The sequence below is a fragment of the Protopterus annectens genome, chromosome 17.part0 (genome assembly GCF_019279795.1).
Source record: "Protopterus annectens isolate FY-2018-M chromosome 17.part0, PAN1.0, whole genome shotgun sequence".
Lineage (NCBI taxonomy): Eukaryota > Metazoa > Chordata > Ceratodontiformes > Protopteridae > Protopterus > Protopterus annectens.
The window spans coordinates 72,063,385-72,070,507 of NC_056751.1; the positions used below are offsets into that span (position 1 = coordinate 72,063,385).

The 7,123-nt window shown below is 41.0% G+C and overlaps 1 protein-coding gene across 1 annotated transcript in view; it reads right to left on the reverse strand.

The window, feature by feature from the left end:
- Positions 1-7,123, reverse strand: part of LOC122791403 (neuronal acetylcholine receptor subunit alpha-7-like) — a 2,335,909-nt gene that overhangs the window by 1,601,060 nt on the left and 727,726 nt on the right. The gene's annotated exons all lie outside the window — the stretch shown is intronic.

Sequence of the window (7,123 nt, forward strand, 5' to 3'; positions counted from 1 at the left end):
TTCTTTCCTAGTCCAAGAATTGCCATGCAATGTAGAGCATCATAGCACAGTCAGTAACAGGGTACATGATGGACCATGCCATTTTGAATATATTCAGTAAGGGAATGGGGCGTGTGAAATCTGGCAGTCACAGTTATTCTTTAAACCCTGTAGTTATGTAGTACTGAGGCAGTGCTCTTTAGCACCTCTATTCCACGTAGGTTTAATCCATGAATTACAGGGAACCTCCGTTTGATATTAAAATAACCACACATGCTCAGTGCTCTACTAAGGAGCTCAGGCTTGTGCATGATGCTGTGTAAACATATACATCAGACGCTACCTCCAGACATATGTTAGGCCCTACTGGCTTAATCAATTTTTCTCTGAGGGACATTTCTTTCAATATAAATTCTGGGCATTCTGTAAAAGCTAATTATGCTACAGAATTGAATGTAGAAAGCTAATTAGTGAAGCATCTACATCTGTGGAAGTTGATTGCCTGTGAAAAAAAGCAAGAATACTAATCACTAAAGAGAAGTGCAAGATTTTCTTTAAAGTTGCTTTGCTGCAGTAGTTAACTGAAGTATTTAATGTCTCAATACTGCATGCATGAAGATCAACAGTGAATGCTAAATGGCTTAACAAGAGTGAAGCACTCAGGGTAAACACACAAGTAATGGGGAAGTTAATTGGAGGCACAGGGAGTGTTGCTTTATGGCTAAGGTGTTTGCCTTACAAACCCAAGGTGCAGGGTTTGAGTCTCACAAGGGATAATTGACTAGGCTTAAAATGGCTCGTAAAGGCACTTAGCTTAGTAATAAACTGTGAACCTATGAACCACATACCAGAGCTGTTCTGTAGTGCAGCATTTAAGGTACCAGGCCAACACCACTTGGGGTATCTTGAATACAGACATCTACTTATAGCAGTAACTTGTCAATGTTTTAGAGTTGTGGACAGCTGTTGTATTATTAGTGATGTCAAACATATATTTCAGTGGTAAACACTCATGCTAGATAAGCTTACCAGTGTATCCCTATCCCTCAGGTAACAACATACCTGATGTGTGCTGCAAACCTTCTTGTATGCTGGACAGCTCTATTATGGGTTTTCAGTAGTGTAGTCAGTTGTACCCACCTATTTAAAGCACACTGCATGACAGGACAGCCTGCCCATTGGCATACAGTATACTGCCGCAGTCTCGTCTGACATCCACACTGTGCCAAGGTAGGTGACAATCTGTAGCTGGAGACCACAGGGGGTAGAGAAATGGGAGCTACCTGCACTACTGCACATGTTGCATGGTGTATACTTCTGTGTCTGCAGCATTTGTGGAGGGGAAGGTTTATGGTTGGATGGGTTGTGTTAGTAACTGATTAGGATGGAATTTGTCTGGGGGGGGTTGTTGGCCTGTGCCACATATTGCTTTAAGGAAATACAGTGTATTGTTATCTGTACATATTAAAAATTCCAAGCAACTGTACAAAATGGATGGTACTGTACAGATACTATACTTTGACAGGAAGTCCTTAGTGGCACACTCACATGGTGTATTGCTTCTCCACACAGTTACATAACTGGCAAAGGTGAAGCACAGAAGAGGAAAGTATTTCATGTGGAGACTGAGGCTTTTTTACAGGCCCTCTGTCTCCATGGCAAATGACTGCTGACTGACCTTGTCATGACTGGGACTGGCAGGATGTTTTCATAGATATTAATGCTTTCTGACCCTATAAGGCCTTTTTGACCCTATAAATATAAGGCCACAGACCTCTTTCATGATACAGAAAATCATGTTGTCTGCCCTGCATGGGAAGGTAAAGTGATGAGAGGTGGGTCATCATTTGAACTATCATCTCTACATGGGGAGTCAAATTCATGGAATTTTCATGATGGTGTGTTCGCTCTTGATACTGAATTGCAGTGTGCCGCCAGAGTATTCACTGGAGGTTACTCAGATGTGTATTGCTCTCCATATATTAAGACATGAATCAATATTTGATCCCTTTATTGCTGTTCATGATACTGATGCTATGTGCTTTTTGTACTTTTGGTACATCAGGGATACAAGCTACAAAGGTGCCTTCACAAGTTAAGGTCAGATTATCCATTATTGCCAGTATTCACCATGTTGCATAAAAGTAGAAGTGATGGATTATAGTTGTAATGGGTCTTACATTTTGGTGTATTCACATGTGATGTTCTATCTGGCTCTACCATCATGAAATTTTTATCTTCTGATCTTGGAGAGTGGTCAGAGGGGTCTGACTCTGACTATGATGGCAGTGAATAGCTGTCATTTGTCAAGGAGTACAGTGTTATTGTTGAACACAGGAATTGTGAAAACCAGATCCTCTACCACAGCCATGGATACAGCCTCTCACAAGCATGCGCGCGCGCACACACACACACACACACACACAGACACATACACACACACACACACACACACACACACACACACACACACACACACACACTCACATGCAAACAAACAAACACACCAAGAAAGACTGGATGATGCTGACATATGCAGACAACACAGTGTGTCATCTCTTGTTGCCCAGCCATTGATGTCTGCCTTAAGTTCCATAGAGCAAGAAAATGACTACATTGGTGTGTATACTGTTGCCTGTAGAGAGCATGGGTACCAGACCCTCCTGAACTAGCTCTTTTAATGAATACAATGTGGCAAATGTGCAGGGCTAGCATGAAGGCACAGACTCGTAACACCTCAATCTTTGTGCAAATGATATGGGTATTGCAGGATATGCATGATGATTTACTGGAGTTTATAGCTTGTGCATGTGACATTTTGTCCGTATTGATCAGCTCCTTATGTATGACAAGTCCTCCTGTGTTTCTATATTGTGTTTCAAGCATGTTTCACATAGGTTCTCCACCTCTGGCTCTACTGAAGTTGGCCATCGTGGACATGGAAGGATGAAGTCATGATCAAGAAGTGCTTCCACAGTGATGTGTGTGTAGGTATATACAGGTAGGAGAGTCATATCCCCAGAAAGGCTGAGTACATTCCACAGGGAAAGGAATGTCCATAATCATACTCCAAGAAGGATGTCTGACTAGATCTCTGACCATCAAAGGTTGGATGACTTTGTTTCATAACACCAGCTGACCAGCATAGTGGTGCTAGGGAGATCCAGTGGCACAACAAATCTTCTGAAATGTTTGCAAAGATCACTCTCAGAGCCCACTGGGGTCACAGAAATACTATCTTATATGCGTGAAAAGACCTGTCTCTCTGACTCTTACATTTACAAAGTGTAAGTGCTTTTATAATTAAGAAAAATTACAAAAGTCCTTTTTAAATTCTGTGCAATATACCTGCACTTTGCATTGCCATGCAGAAAGGTAAGTAATTCCAAGTACATTAGCAGTAAAATACCTGAGGAGTAAGGATGTCTGTTCAAAGGCAATTTTATTTATTTATTTTACATTTGTTAACCGGGGGTGTCTGACTGAGCCGAAAAGGCCCTTTTTCAGCAGAGGCCTGGGGAGAAAAGCTCCACAAAGAAAAATTACAGACACATTTATTTATTTAGACATGATCAGTATACACACAAATTACAGGAGACATGCTTTTACAGTGGTATGCGGCACATAAACAGTTACAGTGGAAAGAACAAACAAAAAATATTAATTTTAAAAATAAAGGTAATTAACAGATTTGTGGTGTACAGCTGAAATTTGGAACATAGGTAGAATACATACATAGTACACAGATACAGTACATACATTGTAGATTAGCCAGTATTTGTGAGTAAGATTGAAAACTATTATCAAGTGCTCTAGATTTTGTATGTATGTGTTATCCGCTTTCACTAGCCTGGGGAGCAAACATGGCACTGCCAACTTTCCTTGAGATGTTGCCTGATGAGGTCTTTAAAGGAGGCTTTGGATGATGTGTTTTGAATGCTTGTAGGGACAGAGTTCCATTTGTTAGCCACTGAACTACTATATAGTGCATCTCCAAAGCTATTGTAGCTGTTGGTGACTTCTAGTAGTAGTTTGCTTGATGATCTAAGAGGCCTTTTGGCTGAGTGATGTTGTACTAGGATTTTGAGGGCAGGACACTTATTGGGGAGGTAATAGATAGAATGACAGAGGCAGAGCTGATTGTAGGTTAGGAGGTTGGGCAGTTCAAGATAGTGGAGCTGTCTCAGAGCAGTACAGTGATGAGTTCTATATGAGCAATTTGCAGCAAAGCGGGCAATTCTGTTATAGCAGGCTTCCATTTTGCTTAGTTCAGTTTTGTTGAGATTAGTCAGAATGGGAGATGCATAGAGTAGGGGGGATAGAAGTTGGAAGCGAGCAATGGCTGATCTTGTGTTGTTGGTAAGAAATGGTTTGATACGGTAGAGCGACCCCAGTTTGGCATTTACTTTTTTAATAGTTAAGTTGAGATGACTATCAAATTTTAGGTGGGAGTCTATGGTTATTCCCAATAGCTTAGCCTGTGTCACTGGAACAATTGGAATAGCATTAGTGGAGTAGATAGTGAATTGACTATTAGTGTTTTTGTTAGAACTGGTTATAATCATAAGCTGAGTTTTCTTTGGATTGAGGATAAGCTGGGCTTTGGTAAGGTAGTTTTCAATGTCAGAGAATGCTAGTTGAGTTGTTTGCAGGAGGGTGGGAATGTTTTGTGCAGCACAGATTAAGGTAGTGTCATCTGCATACTGAATTATAGATGCATGCTGTGTGGAGGTATGGAGGTCATTTGTGAAGACTGTGAATAGTAGTGGTCCTAAGATAGAACCCTGTGGGACTCCTATAGTTATGGGCAGCTGAGGAGAGAGAGAATTTTCCCATTTCAAAGCTTGGTACCTGTCAGTTAAGTAGCTTTGGAACCAGGTAAGAGTGGAACTTGATAGATGACATTGGTTTAGTTTGTTTAGCAGGATTTGGTGTGAGACTGTGTCAAATGCTTTGGACATATCCAAAAAAAGAGTTGACACTTGTAGGCCTTCATTTTTTAGACAGTGTACTGTGTCTGTGAAGCAGAGGAGGGCTGTAGTGGTACTATGGGCAGCTCTGAAACCATGCTGAGTAGGTCACAGGATGTTGCTGTCTAGGAGATAGTTTAGCATCTGGGTATGGATGCATTTTTCTAGGATTTTGGCCAGTGGGGAGAGTAAAGCAATGGGTCTGTAGTTATTAAATTCAGTGGAGGTCCCGCCTTTATGTATGGGTGTAACATAGGATATTTTCCAGAGTTTTGGCACATAGTTTTCAACAATTGATCTGTTTATGAGAGTGGAGACTAGGATAGCAATAGCATCTGCTGTGAGTTTCAAGAAATAGCTGGGGAGTAGGTCGGCTGCTGTTGATGAGGTTTTTAGTTTGGAGAGCATGCTTTTGATTGAAGTGGTGGAAACTGTTTTGAGGGTAAAGCTTGTATTAGTGTTATTTGTGTTGGGGGGGAGAGTGAGGAAGGAACTGTCCTGTGATACTAAGGATAGAATTGAGTTCACAAAGTGGGAGTTGAATTGTGTTTCGATGGGAACTTTAGTGTCAGGGGTGGTTGGTTTGGGGGTAGCCTTTTGGGTGGATTTTAGTAGCTGGTTTACATTTTTCCAAAATTTTTGCAGGTTGTGTTGGTATTTAGTATGTAATGTTGTGTAGTAGGATTTTTTGTCCAGCCTAATGCATTTGTTGCACCGTTGCGCAGTTCTTGGTACTTAGTTAGGCTTTATGTTTCTTTGTTTTTTTGATAGTAAAGCCAGACAGTGTCTCTGGACTTGAGGATTTGCTTGGTTTCTTTACTGAGCCAGGGGTTTGTAGAGGTTCTAACCTTGATTTTGCGCAATGGAGCGACAGTGTCTAGGTGTGGCAGAAATGTTTTGTTGAAATATGCTACAGCCTGGTCAAGTGGGAGGGTTTTTAGGGGGGGTTCAGTCACAGTTACAGAGTGAAGTGTTGAGGACCTCAGGAGAAAATTTGTTTGTGTTTCTAGTGGATATATAGTTAGTGGTTTTGCATATGCTTGTTCTACTATGTATAAAGTATATTATGTTGTGGTCACTTAAGGTGTCTGGGAGACTGCCTGTGTGAGAGTACAATGTGGGGTTGTTAGTTAGGACCCAGTCAAGGATGGATTCCCTTTTAGATTTTTTATCACATCTAGTTGGAATTTGGACTAGCTGCTGGTAGCCATGGAGATTTATCAGATTACTTGGTGGTTCTGATATACAGGTGAACCAATCTAGGTTGAAGTCCCCCAGAATAAGGGTTTCTTGTGAGTATGTGGAAGAACACCAGGATAAGAAGTCTTCAAGGCTAGCAGGTGTATTACCAGGTGGAATATAGATCATAATTGTGGTGATGACCTTTTTAGGGTGAAGTTGAAGTTGTGAGATAAGTATGACCCAATTATTGGGGGAGGGGTAGGAGTTTGGTAATTGATGGACAGTTAAGTTTGACTTGTACAGTAAGGCAGTTCCACCCCCTTTACGAAGTGGTCTGTCTTGTCTAATGATATTGTAGCCGGTAGGGAGAACTTCTGAGTTAGCTATGTTTTTATTTAGCCAGGTTTCTGTTAAAGCAACTATGTCTGGGGAGTAGTGTGCTATTGTGGCCTGGGGTTCAGGTATTTTATTTTTGATACTTCTAATATTAATATTTAGCATTAAAAGATGGTTGGTTTTGCTGCTGTTGTTGATTTGCCCAGGGATGAAGAAAGTGGGGATGTTATGTTCTGACATTTGTGTTGGAGCAGTTTGAGTTGGACAGGATGGATTTGGGCCTGGGTTGGGGTGGATATCCCCACTCATGGTGAGCCTGGAGTTAAAATGGTTATACATATGTTGGAGTTTGGTGAGGAGTGTGAGAAAGTATTGTGTTTTTTTGGAGTAGGAATGAGAGCATATGTGTTTAGTCCTGTACTGGTCCGTTATGTAGATCTTGAATAACTGTAGGCAGATATTATTATAATGTGTGGTGTCTGCATACAAGAGTGCATAATGCAGTGTTGTGCTACTAAGTTTAGGGATATTGCTAGAGTGATAACTTGTGGTGTTGTAAAGAATTATGAGAAAACAGACTAGACTTAGTTGCGTGATAGTCATGGTTATAAAGTTTAAGTTGTTTCTAGGTAGGGGGTCTGAAAAGGAATTATAGG